The sequence below is a fragment of the Mus musculus genome, chromosome 4 (assembly GCF_000001635.26).
Source record: "Mus musculus strain C57BL/6J chromosome 4, GRCm38.p6 C57BL/6J".
NCBI classification, from domain to species: Eukaryota; Metazoa; Chordata; class Mammalia; order Rodentia; family Muridae; genus Mus; species Mus musculus.
In genome coordinates, this window is record NC_000070.6 from 95,069,380 (window position 1) to 95,084,556 (window position 15,177).

Consider the following 15,177-nt stretch of genomic DNA (forward strand, 5'->3'; position numbering starts at 1 on the left):
TGCCCATATTGTATCTGTGGGTATATATGTCAATCTCTCTCTCTCTCTCTCTCTTGTGTATGTGTGTGTGTGTGTGTGTGTGTGTGTGTGTGTGTAAGCTTCCAGAAGTCTTATAGTAGTGATGGGTAAATGACCAGATTTCTGTCATACCTCCTGCCAGAGTTCAGATTTGAATGTTCACCAAAAGCCATGTGTTAAAGACTTGGCCCGCAGCTTGATGCTACTGGAAGATCCTTTAATAGGGAGCATGCTCTAGAAGGGGACAGGGGGACACTAGTACGTTTCTCTTTTTGTCTTGTTCATAAAGATAGTGGGCTTCTTTTGATAAGCACTCCCACCATGCTGTTCTGTGGCACAGGCACAAGACAAGGAAGCCAGTCAGTCCCAGACTGACCCCCCCCCCGCCCCCCGCAAAACTGTGATCCCTTCTTCAAACTGTCTTGCCAGCACCCTTCTTAAAGCCAAAAGCTGACGAACACACTCATCATCCTTCTATGAATGAGATTTGAGCTTTGTTCTACTAATCCTAATACATTATATAATGATATAAGGAGGTAAAGATATTTGGAGGTAGACCAGAGTCTATCTTAGTTCTGCCTTTATTAACTGCTATGCCTTGGACAAGTCACTTCACCTCTCTAGGCAATGATTTTCTCAGTTCTAAAAATAGGGATAATAATAGTCCTGATTTGATGGTACTCCTACAGGCTAGGAGGTTCCTGAGGGCAGGAACTATATTTATATACTGTCCTATCCTCAGCCAGAATGAGGTTTGAGCTAAGCAGCCTTTGGACTTGAGATTGTACTTACGTTCTGAATCCAATATTCCCCAATTGGCTGTGCAGCCTTGGAGAAATTACCTAACATTTCTGAGCCTCAGATTCCATACCTATGGAATAGAGATTTGTTATTCCTCCTTGAAATGAACGCGTTGTGATAAGGTGAGACCTACAAAGGCTTGTGTGGCAGGTGGTTAGAACATACGAGGTGACTAGCAAAGCTTTCTTCTCCCAAAGTCTAGTCTCCATCCTAGAGTGTTAACTTCAACAAGTGATCAGATTTCTGCTTGCTCTGTAAGGCATGCATTTGATTTGTTCCCCACTGCCACACCCCTCTTTCCCATTCCTTTCTTTCCTTTCCTACACTTCCCTGTCTTCCCCACCTCCATCAGCTCTGCTGTGACTGAGCTCCTCTGGACCAACACTGGGCCCTGTTGCTCAGTTCTCTCACTAGCCTGGCCTCCCTCAGCCACTCCTTCCTCAACCCTGGGCAGATCTTATCACCACGGGTTGCCTCCAGTACAGGCTACTGCCTCTACACCGGCCCCTACACGGGCTGTGTGAGCATTCTGGAAAACTCTGATTTTACTATGGCAGAACAATAGAGACAGAAAAGGCGACTTCAAAACTCACAGAAGAAAGAAGCCGGTTAACAGAAAAAGACCAAACGTGCTTCTCTACTTGGACTTCAGATAGCAAATGGAGCACTCAGAAGAAATGGGTTTACATACACGTGCCTGGTATACAAACATGGGCGAGGCAGGTGCTGTGAGGTAAAGAATTGGGCTGCTCATGCCGGAGCTCTTTTGGAGCAAACGCTCACTACCAACCCCCCTACTCCTCTCTTCCTCTCCTCTCCTCTCCTCTCCTCTCCTCTCCTCTCCTCTCCTCTCCTCTCCTCTCCTCTCCTCTCCTCTCCTCTCCTCTCCTCTCCTCTCCTCTCCTCTCCTCTTCTCCCTCCCCCTCTCCTGCTCTCTTGTGTTTTGTTTTTATTTTTTGTTTTTTGTTTTTGGTTTTTTGAGACAGGGTTTCTCTGTGTGGCCCTGGCTGTCCTGGAACTTGCTATGTTGTCCAGGATGGCCTTGAATAGAGATTTCCCTTCCTCTGCCTCCCACATGCCAGAGAGAAATGCATGTGCCACCGCCTCTGGCCTCTTTTACTCGATAAACTATCCCCATTTCTACTCCTAATCATGTGACCCATGTCATAGGACACAAGAACCCAGATACAGGTTCAAATCTCACAGCATCCCCAGGGCCGGTCATTCTGGGTGCTCCAGTCACCAAGGGTTTCTGGCTGTGACAGGAACTTTGCAGAACTTTCTTGATTTGGGGCTTTACACCTGCAGTTCTCTCTTCCTTCTGAGGATCTGCTAACTGGCACTCTTAGTTCCTCAGGCCTCAGTTTACAGGCTGCCTCCTCACAAAGCCTCCCTCCATGGCTTATGCAAAATAACACCACAATTGCTCCCTGTCCCCTCCATTTAGTTTTCCTCCTTCTTACCTGTAAGTGATACAGTATGAATTTATTCATTCATTTATTCAGTTTTCAGTGGCAGGGATTGAAGCCACAGTCTCATACGTGCTAAGTTGGCATCAGCATGGTTCATTCATTCTTAATTCTCTCTCTCCCTTAGGTAGCTTGTGAGCTTATAAAAACAGGTTATGTGTGCCTTCTACAGACCATGACACATAGTAGGTGCTTAGACAAAACATACCGTGCCTTGAATGTGTGTCACCACTTATGAAATTGCCTACAGGATGCTTTAGGCACTTGCAGGCCCATTGAGCAGATGGCAAGGCCTTATGAAGTCAACTCTTCATAAAGGCTTCTATGGATGTCCTACTGTGTGCACGAGAGGTTCAGGAGCAGAGTCAGAAATGAAAAGCACAGTTCTTGCTGGCTTTTGTGCCCCGTGACTCCTACAACAAATAACTATAAGCTTTGTAGCTTAAACAGTAAAAGATTATTTTCTCACCATTCTAGATGCCAGAAAATGGGAAACCAAGGTGTCAGTTACCTGGGCTGAGTTCCCTTGCCAGCCTCTCCCCTTGCAGCAACATAACTTCCAAGTGTCTTCACTGTGTCCCCCTATATCCCAAATCTCCCCCTCTCTCTGATGAGAGCACATCGTTGAATAGAACGTTTGTTCTGAACCTCAAATGACCTCACGTTGAAACCCTTACTTACTTCTCCAAAGACCCCGCTTCCCAATTAGATTGTCTTCATAAGGACTGGAGCTTAAGACCTGGTTGTGTTGCTTAGCTTACCACAGTGCCTTCCAGGAACTTCTTATCTGAGAATGCAACAGACACAGCTTAGCAATCAGTGCTCCAAGGAAGAGGAAGACAAGTTCTTACGGCCTCTGGTTGAGAGATTAGTTAGTAAATTTTTGTCAGGATTCATCTACAGAGGTCTTGCTTGGAAGCTGAAATGACAAAATATAGTCCCTACCCTCAGAGAATTCATGGGCTCATGAGAGAAACAGAAAAATAGGACTGCCAGTGGTCCATAGAGGGGTGGGGCTGAGTCCCTAAACCTTGGGAGATGAACCTTGGTAGAGGAGTCATGAGAGCGGGTTTGAGGGGAGGGGTCAGAGAGCTTCTTGGAGGAGGTATTTTGTCTCCCTTGAGGCTTCAAGACAGAAGGCAGAAGAATACTGGGAAGGATGAAGGCATAGCGGGTAGTGAGCCAGCCTGGAGACGTAGAGACGGAATGGGGACCAGGGAAAAGCAGATGCTGTATTACCATCCAGGTCTCACTGGGGAGCCACAGAAAGACCTACAAAGGGAAGTGTTGTCCCTGGACCTGCACATTAAAATAAAAAGTAGAGAAAACCTGTCGAGGAACATGATTTTTCTAGAGGTTTGAAAATTATATTTGTGATTTCTTTCCTTTTTTTCCAAAAGTTTAACCTATGTACAGAGGAGCGCTCAAGCCACAGAAGTGCATCAGAAAATGCCCTCAGGACATGCCCACAGGCCAGGCTGATGAAGGCTATTTCTCAAGGGAACAATTGCAAATGAAACACCCCTGTGTGTGAGGACAGCCCTGGGCACGTCACGGCAAGGCACGTGAGGAGTGGCCCAGGAAGGGGAGCAGGGACTAAATGCTAAAAGCTCGGTGGCACAGACCTGACCCAGAAGTCCTTCTCTTAAGTCTGCAAAAGAGAGTGTGTGGCCCAGGACTGGACTGAACTGGAGCCCCGAGTGAGGCCTGGGGCCGAGAGATTGAGGACTCTGTGAGCATGGCAGGTCTCTCCACTCTGCTTCTCTCAGCCTCTACTTTCTATTCAACCATCTGACAACAGAATTACTGCCCTCCTTGTGATCGGAGTCCAGACGCTGACTTGGGAATGAAATGAAAATGTGTTTATGGTTTAGGGCAGGGCCCAACTCAGGGCAGCCTGTAGGCAAAAGTAGTGGCCGGGAATTAACTCCAGATTCTCTCAGGGCTGGAGCGAGCTCTCAGAAAAGGAGGAAGTTGGAGAAAACTTTCTTTTTCTACTTTTTTTTTTTTCCTAGATTGTCTTTTTTTTTTTTATTCTTAAAACCCTGATTCTTTTGTCTAACTGGTGGTGGGGGGGGGGGGTTGAAGCAGTCTGTAGGAAATGAATGGGTTATTTGATAGTTAGGTATCCAGTGTTGGACGTGTGTCCTAGTTACTGTGATAAACAACGCTGTGGCCGAAATCAACAGGGAGGAGAGGGGTTATTTCACTTAGAGGTTACAGTCCATTATCAAAGGATGTCAGGGCAGGGACGCAAGGCAGAAACTGAAGCAAAGACCACGGAGGAGCACTTCTTAGTAGCTTGCTTCTTCTAGGTGTTCAGCTACTTTTCCTACACAGCCCTGGCCCACCTGCCCTGGGATGACACGGCCCACAATGGGTTGGATCCTCCCATATTAATCAGAAATCAAGAACATGTTCTCAAAGATCTGCCCACAGGCCAGTCTAAGGAACACTATTCCTCACGTGAGGTTCCTTCTCTCCTCCCAAGCGACTCTCGTGTCAAGTTAACAAAACTAACCAACATGACACACATTTTAGTGAGACCCATCCTGTGTTATTTCCCCCCCTCAGCCCCCCGCACAGCCAGTTACCACGTGGTGGTGCCCGCATTTGTAGAACTTCCATGTTAGTATAATATTGTTCCAAGGAATCTCTTCATGTTAGGTGGCTGAAGAACTTCCAAGGCCTCAGAGAGAGCAGCAGTAGCTCGGAGTATCCTGGCAGGCATGGTAAGGGCCCAAGATACCGCCTAGGTAAATACATCACTGCAAGTGCCTTTAGGCAGCTCTTAGTGGTCACTCTAGAGTGCATAGCAGTTGCTTGGAGTCCAGGAAGATTGTGGGCGCTCCAGCAAAGGGAATGTGTAATTGCCAAACTGTTTTGTTTGTTAAGACATTTGTGGATAGCAGGATCTGTCCCTACCTGCCGAGTTCTCCGGGGGAGGGGGGCGGTCACTCACTGGAACAGGGATGGTCTCACATGCATGTTCTTTCCCAGGCTGGAGCAAGTGCAGATTCTGTGAGTCAAGGGGAGAAGAGTGGTCAGGGAATAATGCCAGTGTTAGTTGGCATCTGGGTCAAGCCCAGAGGACTCTTGGAAGTTGTGGAGTGTCATTTGTATCCTGGAAGCTGTGGAGGGGCTCTGGGCGACTTGAGCGTACAGTCAGGAGCATTAGATTCAGAGCTGGAGTCAGGAAACTCGGGTCGGAACTGCCTTTCTAAGGCAGAGACTGACTTGGATTTGAGAGCCCTGGATAGAATACTGGGCTAAACACTACATTTCTCAGAACCAGTCTTTCACCTGCTAACAACATCACAAGTGTAGAGGTTATACTGGATATGATATGTCACAGACATATATGCTGGTTTTAGACACTGTAAACCTACTAAATAGTATTTGTAACTCATATTGGTGTGAGGGTGCTGGTGCTGTGTCTGTGTACATCACTTCCTATTAAAATGACCAATAACCTCCCAGACTCTCTAGCCTGAGACTTCTGAGGGGAAGGGTGTGTCTGGGTCAAGCTGGTATCCTTGGTGTCATACAGCTAAGTCTCAATACTGAGGAATAACTGAATACCAGTACTCGCTTGGGTTTTCTTCAGGCCAAGACCACTGAAACAAAGAAGCCTCGGCTTCCAGAAAAGTCTGCTCTTCTGGTGTAGTTGGATAGGTGACTGACGCTGGTCCAGTGATAGGTTGCCTTGGCAAGCCAATATTGGCCTCTGGCATGCTTCACACCCTGGTGGATCTCAGCGACTTGCTGTGGTTCCTTACATCCAGTCCACTTTCTTCACGGGACTTAAAACTGAGCACAGAGCATGGAAGTCACATGAGGACGGGCCCTCAAAGATTTTTGTCCTGGACCTAGGAGCTGGAGTCCTAGTACCTGGCTTCATTAGGGTCCACCTGGCTGATTGGCTGGTGGCTAGTTCCCTTGGGAACCAGAACAATCCTCTGGCACATTGAGCAATCTGCTTCCTTTCCCAGCCTGGGGCAAGAGTCTGCTCGGCTCAGAGAAAGTGAAGAAACCTGTTTGGGGCAGCAGTAGGGTGGGCGTGGGCTGGGCACTGCCAGGAACTCTGCAGCAAGACCAGTTTCCATTGCTTCCGGACCGGATGCAGGGCTGCGATCCGGGCGGAGACCAGAGAATTTTGCCCGGGAGCGCACCTATAGGTTCTTCTGAACGACGTCTCCAGGGGTAAGACAGGATCAGCTTATCTGGATCAGCAGACACTGGGGCGCAACTTCCGGTTGCTAAATCGGGCGAGCGGGTGGGGCCAGTAGATGGGCAGGTGAATGACCCTGCAGCGGGGTGTGTGGGAAGGGGCAGGGGAGCTCGGCGGAGCCCAAAGACACTGCCACCAGCGCTTCTCTGACCATAGCCATTGACTGGGTGGGGGAAAGACAGCGTTAAGTTTCCACCCAAGCTACTTCAGTTGCTTGGCTATTGTATTCTTGGGCAAGTGACTTAGTCTACCTGGCACCATGCTTTCCCAGATGTAAAACCAATGTATCAAAGAGATAACAGTGCAGCAGAAGCCATAGTAATAGTAGGTGCTCAATAAAATGAGGTTTTCCCCCCTTCTAATTTGCTGGCACTCCCTGCCCTACAGTCCCGCCCACAGGCAGAGATTCGATGGAAGGTTGTGAGAGGCAGGTGGCCTGGCCTGGAGACAATTCAAGAGCCATTTTAGCCTCGGGTTGCTTGTCTAGCCAGCAGGATGGGGCATGAGGGCGGGTCCCTAAGGTCGAATTTCGGTCGGGTTTCTGTGATGCCGGTAGGGAGTTTCAGTGCATTCTTTCACGTACTTACTCTTACTCGCAGATTCTTATCAGGCTGCTGCTTTTTGCCTCCCCCAGTGGCCCTACAGCGTTTCATCCATACAAGGCCAACTTCCACCCTTCACGCTGTATGTAAACAAAGCCAGGGCTTTCAGCGGCAGGTCCCCACAGGTCTAGTTCTGTGTGCCAGGTACGCCAGAGGTAGAGCCAGAGTCTGGCTCTGTGACCCTGAATCCCGCACTGCTACCAAGTTCCCACTAGCCCCAAAACTTCTGGCCAATCTTGTGTATGGTTACGGAGTTCAAGCCTTTCTACCCTGCATGTTATCAAGGACATTGCAGAAGTAGTCCATGAGGATTAAGAGATGGACCCTCTCAACTGCCGTGGGTGTATCAAATGAGAATCGAGCCGCGGGCTGGTTCTCCTGACATAGCCTGGTTCTCAAGTTACAAATACACCATCTCACGAAAATAGTAACGAAGACTATCTAGAACTCAGGATTATTTTAGCTGAGAATAGGAGATAGCAAAGACAATCCTGGCAGTTTCTACACGTTCCTCCACTCCGTAAATATACTTGATGCCCTGGGCACAGTTGTCCAAACTGATGCCCCGGCCACGTGCACTGAGAGGTGAGCAGGAAGAGATGCACTGAGATTTCAGGCTCTCTCCTCAGGTAGGTCCTTTGGTGCTGGGGTGAGGGTGGGACGGGAGGACACGGAACTGAGGACTCAGAGCAAGGAGAACAGCTGAGGCTCAGTGCTGTGAGTTTAGCTGATGGACAACAGCCCGTCTCCAGAAAGTTCCCTCTGTGGGAACCTGCCTGCTTCCTCCTCTCAGTCCTCCTCAGTGTAGCATGGGTGTGTGTGTGGGGTGGTGGTGGTGGTGGTAGTGGATGTCACTGCTCTTGGCTGGCTAAATACAGAGTAACAGACTTATCCCCAGAGTGAGGTAGGGCCTGCCTGCTTTTCAGCCTCTGTAGGACAGTCACCAGTTCTATGATCTTGAGAACTCGACTTAATTTCCCTCAGTCTTAGTTTCTGAAACCTTAAATTGGGGGTTGGCAGCACTTACCTCATATAATTGTTTTGAAAACTGAATGCATACACATCTATAAAGCCTAAGCCGTTTAAAAAACAATTAATTAATGAAGTGTTCTGTTTCGCTTGTTATTGTTAGGCAGGTCTAAGTAGGACTCTCAGGCCAATTAAGAACCGGATGGCCGTGCCAGGTGCACTTTCTTCAGACACTGGGTGGCGGTGAGACAGGGTGAGCTGTGGTGTCAGGCAGGTTCACAAGCCATGTGCCCAGGATGGAAACCATTGGCCAGCACGGTCTTAACCCTTTCCACCCAGCTGTTTGCTTAATTCTACAATTACACTAGACAGGTCTTAGTATTCTGTTTCACTAGGGGGAAACTGAGGCATGGAGAGGTTACTTGACTCGTGTAAACACCATGTAGCTACAAAATAGGACATCCTGGTACCTAGAAGCTGAGAGGAGCTATGCAGGGAGATAGGGGTGCAGCCAGTAGTGGCTTGATGCGGGGTCACCTCCTCAGTAAGCACAGGGGCTTTTCTCTTGCTATACAGGTTTCAGTAAGCCTCACACTTTAGCACACTCTACATAAGACACCTTGCACATAGTAGGTACTTAATGGTGCTAGCCTCACCACCTGTATACTCTGTTTACTTGGAGAATAATAGTGTCTCTGGATGGAACACTTGGTCTAGTGGAGTTACCCAAACCTGAGCTCTTAACTGCTGTGCCTCCTGGACTCCTGTGAATGGTCTGGCGCATGCTCAGGTTCAGGCCTTTCATACTAACTGCCTTTAAGACCTCGAAGGACCAGAGTTCTCCCTCTCCATCCCTCTCTCTTTGGAGTCTTATTCTAGTCCTCATGGCCAGAGCTATGAAGCATAGACTGTAGGCTGTCTAGCAATGCAAACAGAAGCACTTCTCAATGTTTGTCGAATAAATGTTCTGGCCATTTCAAGGTCGGCTTTTCCATTTGAAGTTTCCAGTTAGATGCAGAAAGTCAGGGTTGGGAAGGCAGAATGGATCAGATTTTTTCAGGGTAATTTTTAAAAGCTTTAATTTTTTTAAAGTTTTTTTTTTAACCCTGGAGTGGTTCCGAACACACTCTAAGCTCCCACCATTCATTGAGACTGTATTCTGAGGGTCAAACCCTCTTTGTATCTTCTTATAAACTTGACCAGATGGGGTGGGGAGTGGGGGGAATACCAGCTCATTTAATACGGATGCGAGCTTTGTGCAGCTTTGTACTTGGCTGGGAACTGTTGTGTGCCAGGGACTTGCTTATTTGAAATACGCCAACAAGCCTGTGACAGCAGTGTGTTATAAAGGAGGAGTCTGACACCCCATTCATCCCAAGACTTCCTTTACTTTGCACGGGGACAAAATGCAAAGTCCTGAGCTGCAGTTGGGGGCCCGTCAGGAACTTGCAAGTCTCACCGCATCTCCCTGCTCTCCCCGTGTTGTGTTGCAAGACCTCCGTCACTCTGAAGGTGCAGAAGAGATTTCAAGATCACCTCAGCCAAGGTTTCTCAGTCACTTGATAACCCAAGTTACCCTAGATAAACACTTCACAGCCTCTTTTAGTGACTTCCAAACTCCAAATAAATGTCACGACTCAGGCAAGCCAAACAGAGACACTGCAGCTTCAGTACTTTCTCGTTAAACACGAGCTTTCTCAGAGTTCCTAGGTGACATCTGCCATCCTTTCGCACAGCACCTCAAGGGAGAGAGAGGGTGCTTCTTTCCATCTTCTTCCTTTCTTAGGAGGTGAAGCCCAGAGAGCATGGAATGGTGACACAGTCAGTTCTTGGACTTGGGTTTGCTCACTACCTCCTGGGGTGCCTTTGCCATGACATCTGTCTACCTCCCAGCTGGTCACTATTCTGTCTGCCCTCCTAGCACAGGGACCACACAGGAATCTGACTTTGTCACCTCTCTGTCCCAGAATTCGTCATCCTTCCATGCCTTTGCACAGGTTGCTCCCCCGTGGCACGGGACAGCAGCAGGATGGATGAAGCGACTGCACAGGCAGGGCAGAACCAGACACTGTTTTCACTGGGATTTGGGGAGGACCAATGTAAACACAGGGGTCCTGCTGTAGACTTCTGAATGTGGTAGCACCATGGAGTAAGTTCTCCACTATAGGCTCAGGGAGCCAAGACAACTGTTGGTCTTCCAGAACAGCAGCTAGCACCAGCTACTGAAGATATCCCAGTGTCTTCTACCCCGAATAACAAAAAGAATCCCAGGCCAGCAAGATGGCTCAGTAGGTAAAGGTCCTTGACCCTAAGCCTGTTGACCTGAGTTCAATTCCCAGATCCCACACAGAGGAAGAAGAGAGCCAGCTGTTCTCTGAACTCCACACAAGTGTTATGGCACATGTGAGCCCTCCCCAACAAAATTACTGTGATTAGAAAGAAAAACAAAGTATATTTTAAGACAGTGAATCCCCACTGAAACCTGGGTGGAAATGACATCTGAAAAGCTCAGCCCAATCAAGGAGCCTCTCTGGAAATTCATGCATCTCTACCTTTGACAAGGCAGTAACTGTAATTACACTTTAATGGGTATGGGGCCCTGGGCGGGAAGAAGACAGTTAGGGACTTGGCCTCTACAGGCTGGCTGCCTCTTGCCCTTGAGAGAGGATATGTATGCCCCGACAAAAGGCCTGGGTCTTCCATCTCTCCCTCCTCCCTCCCTCCTCCTTCCTTCCCTCCTTCCCTTCTTCCTTCCATCCCTTCCTCCTTCCCTTCTCCCTCCCCCTCCCTCCTCTTTCCTCCCTCCCTCCCTCCCTGCATCCCTAAAGCAATGGCCATGAGAACAAGTTTGTTTGTTTGTTTGTTTGTTTGTTTGTTTGTTTGTTCAGGATTCTCACCAGTTATGACCAGACAATGCACAGTTGCTATTTCTGGTTTATAAATCGTTCCGTTTTGCTTGCTTCATCCTTGTGCATACCGGGTCCCGGGTGTGGAATGCTCCAGCTCCATATACAGAGGAGCAATCTTATACCTTTTAAAGAACTGGTTGAGGACTCCAAGTTAGTGTGGGGAAAAGGGTATAGCCCAAGGGGTTTGTTGTTGTTTTGTATTGTTGGTTGTTTGGTTGTTTTTTGTTGTTGTTGTTGTTTTTTTTTTTTAAAGATGTGATAAGTTAGAATCTGAGCACACTAGAAGCTAAGCAATGAGGGTAGACATTCAAGGTCAGATTGGGCTACATGGTGAGACTCTGTCTCAAACAACAACCAAAAGGAGCTATGATAGAGGTAGAGCTAACTTTTTTATTGGCAAAGTGGACCAGAGTCTAGGAAGGTTGTACACCCTCTCCCTTCCTTCCTTCTTCCTGTGTATCTCACTATGTAGCCCAGGCTGGCCTCCTGGATATCACATTATGTAGCTCAGGATGGCCTCAAATTTGAGCCACTTCTACCACTATCTCCTAAGTGCTGAGATTTTGTCATGAAGCACTACAGAAGTGAGAACTGGGATGTGAAGTGAGAACACTAAGATGTGAAGATTTGGTGGTGGCAGTAGTCAGAAATCAGGATTCCTGGAGGGGTTGACTTTTAGTGGCAGGCCACGTCTAGGGGTTTGTCAGCCCTGCTTAAGTATGTATGCTAAAAGAATAAGTGAATTCTTACCCATTATCCTATACTAGAGAGGATGCTGGTGTTCCTCTTGAAGCCCGAGTTCTAGCCCCGTTTCTTGTGTCCCCCTCATCCTCTCTGAATTCTGCTTCTTTGTCTGTGAAGCAGAGGCTCACACCTGTCCAACCTTCCTCCTTGGGTTGTGTTCCAGCTACTGGGACACTGTACACTTGCACCAGTTTGTTATGTGAGCCACATGAGTGCAGGCGACAAAGCCACATGGGACCACAGCTACCTAGTGTGACCCCAGCTAACCACTTCACTAAGGCATCCACTTCTCATCTGGAAGTGGAGGTAAGCCTGCCTCTCCAAACAGGAGCAGGGCGGAGAGCTGTCTTACAGAGTGCTAAGAGAAGGCTATGACAGTTCTCTCTTCTTCCTTGTCTCATGGTCATTAGTCCATTTCTCCTCCCCTAGACCACCACTGGGGTCCCCCTGGGTGCCTACCGGGGTGCTGAGTGCCACACATGCTGTTTCTCAGCAGTACTTCCACTCCTCCCCATGGCCTGTAGGCTCATATGTCTGCATTCTCACTAGAAATGCCCTAGCACAAGAAAGCACTCAGGGCCACAGAAGCCCAGGCCTGTGTGAGCAATCTCACATCTCCAGTCAGCTTTTGCAGGGTTCCCAGAACGGCATGTCCACCCAGAACCTGGGACTGGCGCAGCTACACATCCTTTTCAGGAGAGCACGGCCTCGAGGCTGCAGGAACTCAGGGTGACTCAGCTTCACATGTGACAAACAGCCTGTGAAGTAAAACAGACCAGAGCTCCAGCACGGCTGCCTTCAGATTTCAGGGAAGGAAGGGGCGGCCTGAGAGGTAATGGACAGCGTTGAACTCGCATGTCACCTCAGGCCAAATGTGTGCTCTCCTGCTGAGGCCTTACCACAGACACCTGAGTGTGTGATAGTCTGAGAGGTTAGCCTTTCAGCGTTGCACGAGGGGGGGGGTGTCATAATAAGAAGATCAAGGAATTGAGCAGAAGCATCCGACTTAGATACCCTTGTTCTTTCCTAACAAAATGTCAGGAAAAAAAATGTCTTTTTCCCCCAACCCCACTTTCTGCGGCACTGCAGAGTTCCCTGAGTGTGATTTAAAAACAGACTGACCCACTGAATTGTATTTTTCAAAGTTTGCAGCAAAAGATGCCCCTAGCTCCTTTTACCATTAACACCCAGGGCTGTTCCTCCCTGCTTGTCCTTGGTTTATGATAGACAGGGGGTGTGCAGGGAGTGCTGGGGCATGAGCCTGTGTAGTGGGCAACACCATAACAGGGCGGTAGAATGGCTACTAGCAAAATCATGTCCATGGCTCTGTCCAGCACTGAAGTCATAGTTACAACCTACTGAGCTTTGGGGGTCAGAGGTTGGGAACACCACTCTCAGGGAACACTCAGAGGAGGTATGGCCTGGCAGGAAGCATTGGGCCATGCCAAACAGGAAAGGGGAGGGCGGGCCTGGGAGGGACTGAAACGTCACCAGGATACATGCCAAAGTTGGGTGGGCCTAAATACTAGGGCAGAGCTGCTGGGCACATGACTCTTGAAAATCTCCCAGGGAATAACTTCTAATCCCTGCCTTATTGAAAGGTTTGGGGAAGGCTCCAGCCTGCCGTCTGCTGCTCTGGGCTGTGGGGGGAATCCTATGCTGGCACATAGCCACAAGGACATTTCTCAGGGAAAGCCTTTGGCCCAATAAGTCTGTTTTCTCCTTTCTTTGGAAACTAGGATTTGGAATCTGTTCAGGAAAAATGTAATGTACAAACAAATAGCCTTGGCCATCTGTGCCTCCCCTTGGAGCCAGGTCAAGCCTGGGGAGAGCTTAGCCTCTCTGGGCTTTCCAGCTGTAGGCCATCCCTTTGTAGCCAGTCTCTGCCTGTCCTAAAATAATGTCTCCTCTCCTTCCCCTAGTGCTGCTCATACCCAGGTCTTCTCAAGTGCTTCCCGAGATGGTAGGGATGTCCCCATTGTAGTGATTACTTGCTTCATCAACCCCTCCCCCACTAGTCTCACTTCTCAGGGGATTAGTTGCTTCTCCAAAATATTATTCCACGTTGTTTCAATGTAAAATGTTCTTTCCTTGTTCTGTAGGTAAGAACCCCTGGTTTTATTTTTAAAACTATCGTCAAAATGACTGCCAGTCCTTAAACTCTGGCTGTGAGCTAAGCAGGTGGTGTTTCATGCTACTCACTGCCTAGCAAAGTGTTCAGGACAGAACCTGATGCATAGTACATGCTCAATGAAGGGTGCTTAATGTCCCTATTAATTACTTTAATTCTGATGTAGTGCTCATGGCAGACAGGATTTGTCTTGTGCATTGCATGACAAGTCTGTGGGCCTCATGAGGGCAGGGATTGTGTGTTTACTCTCTAGTGTCTCCAAGCACGTGTTTACCCGGAGGAAATTCCCAGGGTGGCAAGCTGGTCGTTCAAGCTGGTGAGCAGCGCAGTGACTTATGTCTAGGATTCCAAAATCAGCTTGGAGTCACTGTAGTCTAAAGAATAGAGGGTCAGGACAGAGCAAAGATCTTGGCTTGCTTCTACTTCAACTGTCTACTACCTTTATGACCTCAGAAGGATTGATCTTTTTGAATCCTAAATACCTATTTTTCAAAAACAAACAAACAAAACAAACAAACAAACAAACAGACAAACAAACAAACAAAGTTAAAAGTGTCTGCTTGTCTTCTTCGCAGGTTTGTTGTGGGCATCAGTGAGCATGTACAGACTGTTGTGAGCATCCTCTTGGAGTCCATGGCCATTGCCGCTACTGTGATTTAAAGAGCTGTGCCCCTTCTTGGCTCCTGGGTTGGCACTTGTTTTCCAGCTGTTTGGTGGTGCTGTTTGGAAAGGGCATGGAATCTTGAGGAGGCAGAGTCTTGTTGGAGTAGGTAGTCACAGGGGTGAGACGTGAGGGTAGATAGCCTGGCCGCACTTCCTGTCTGCTCTCTGGCCGCACTTCCTGTCTGCTCTCTGGCCGCACTTCCTGTCTGCTCTCTGAATCTTGAGTGTAGATCAGTGTGACTAGCCGCCTCATGTTGCAGCTGTCATGCCTTCCCTGCTGTGGCTGACTGAATTCCTTGTTCTACGGTGACTCAGAAGAAACCATTCCTTCCTTAAGTTGCTGCTGCCACAGCAATTCGAAAAGGAAATCATACATACAACTGCCATACGTGCCAGAACATGAGCTGAGGATACATTTAGTGGATACATGTAGTGGGCAGATAGCAGCCATTACATGTGCTCTATATGCATAGTCTTTAAATTTCGGAATACCTTTTCTCTTCTGATCATGCATCTCAAGTAGTGACTTTAACCTTTGAAAGTTTCTTTAACTGCACCCCTTTCTAGCTTTAAAATCTTGGCCTTATATTTCAGAGTAAATGTTTATAGGTGTCCTGTAAAAGGTGGAATCAAACACTTA

General features: G+C 48.2%; 1 long non-coding RNA gene across 29 annotated transcripts in view; it reads left to right on the top strand.

Annotated features, from left to right (window-relative positions):
• The window catches only part of Junos, a 116,720-nt gene that overhangs the window by 17,063 nt on the left and 84,480 nt on the right, over nt 1-15,177 (top strand). For 23 of the 29 annotated variants that reach the window (XR_003955075.1, XR_003955076.1, XR_003955077.1 and 20 more), the window contains one exon: nt 3,689-6,491. The exons of 5 other annotated variants lie outside the window; for them this stretch is intronic. This is a non-coding gene — a long non-coding RNA (jun proto-oncogene, opposite strand). Of the gene's footprint in view, nt 1-3,688; nt 6,492-15,177 lie in introns of those variants that run through there. One more of the 29 variants, XR_003955058.1, reaches the window with a different exon arrangement.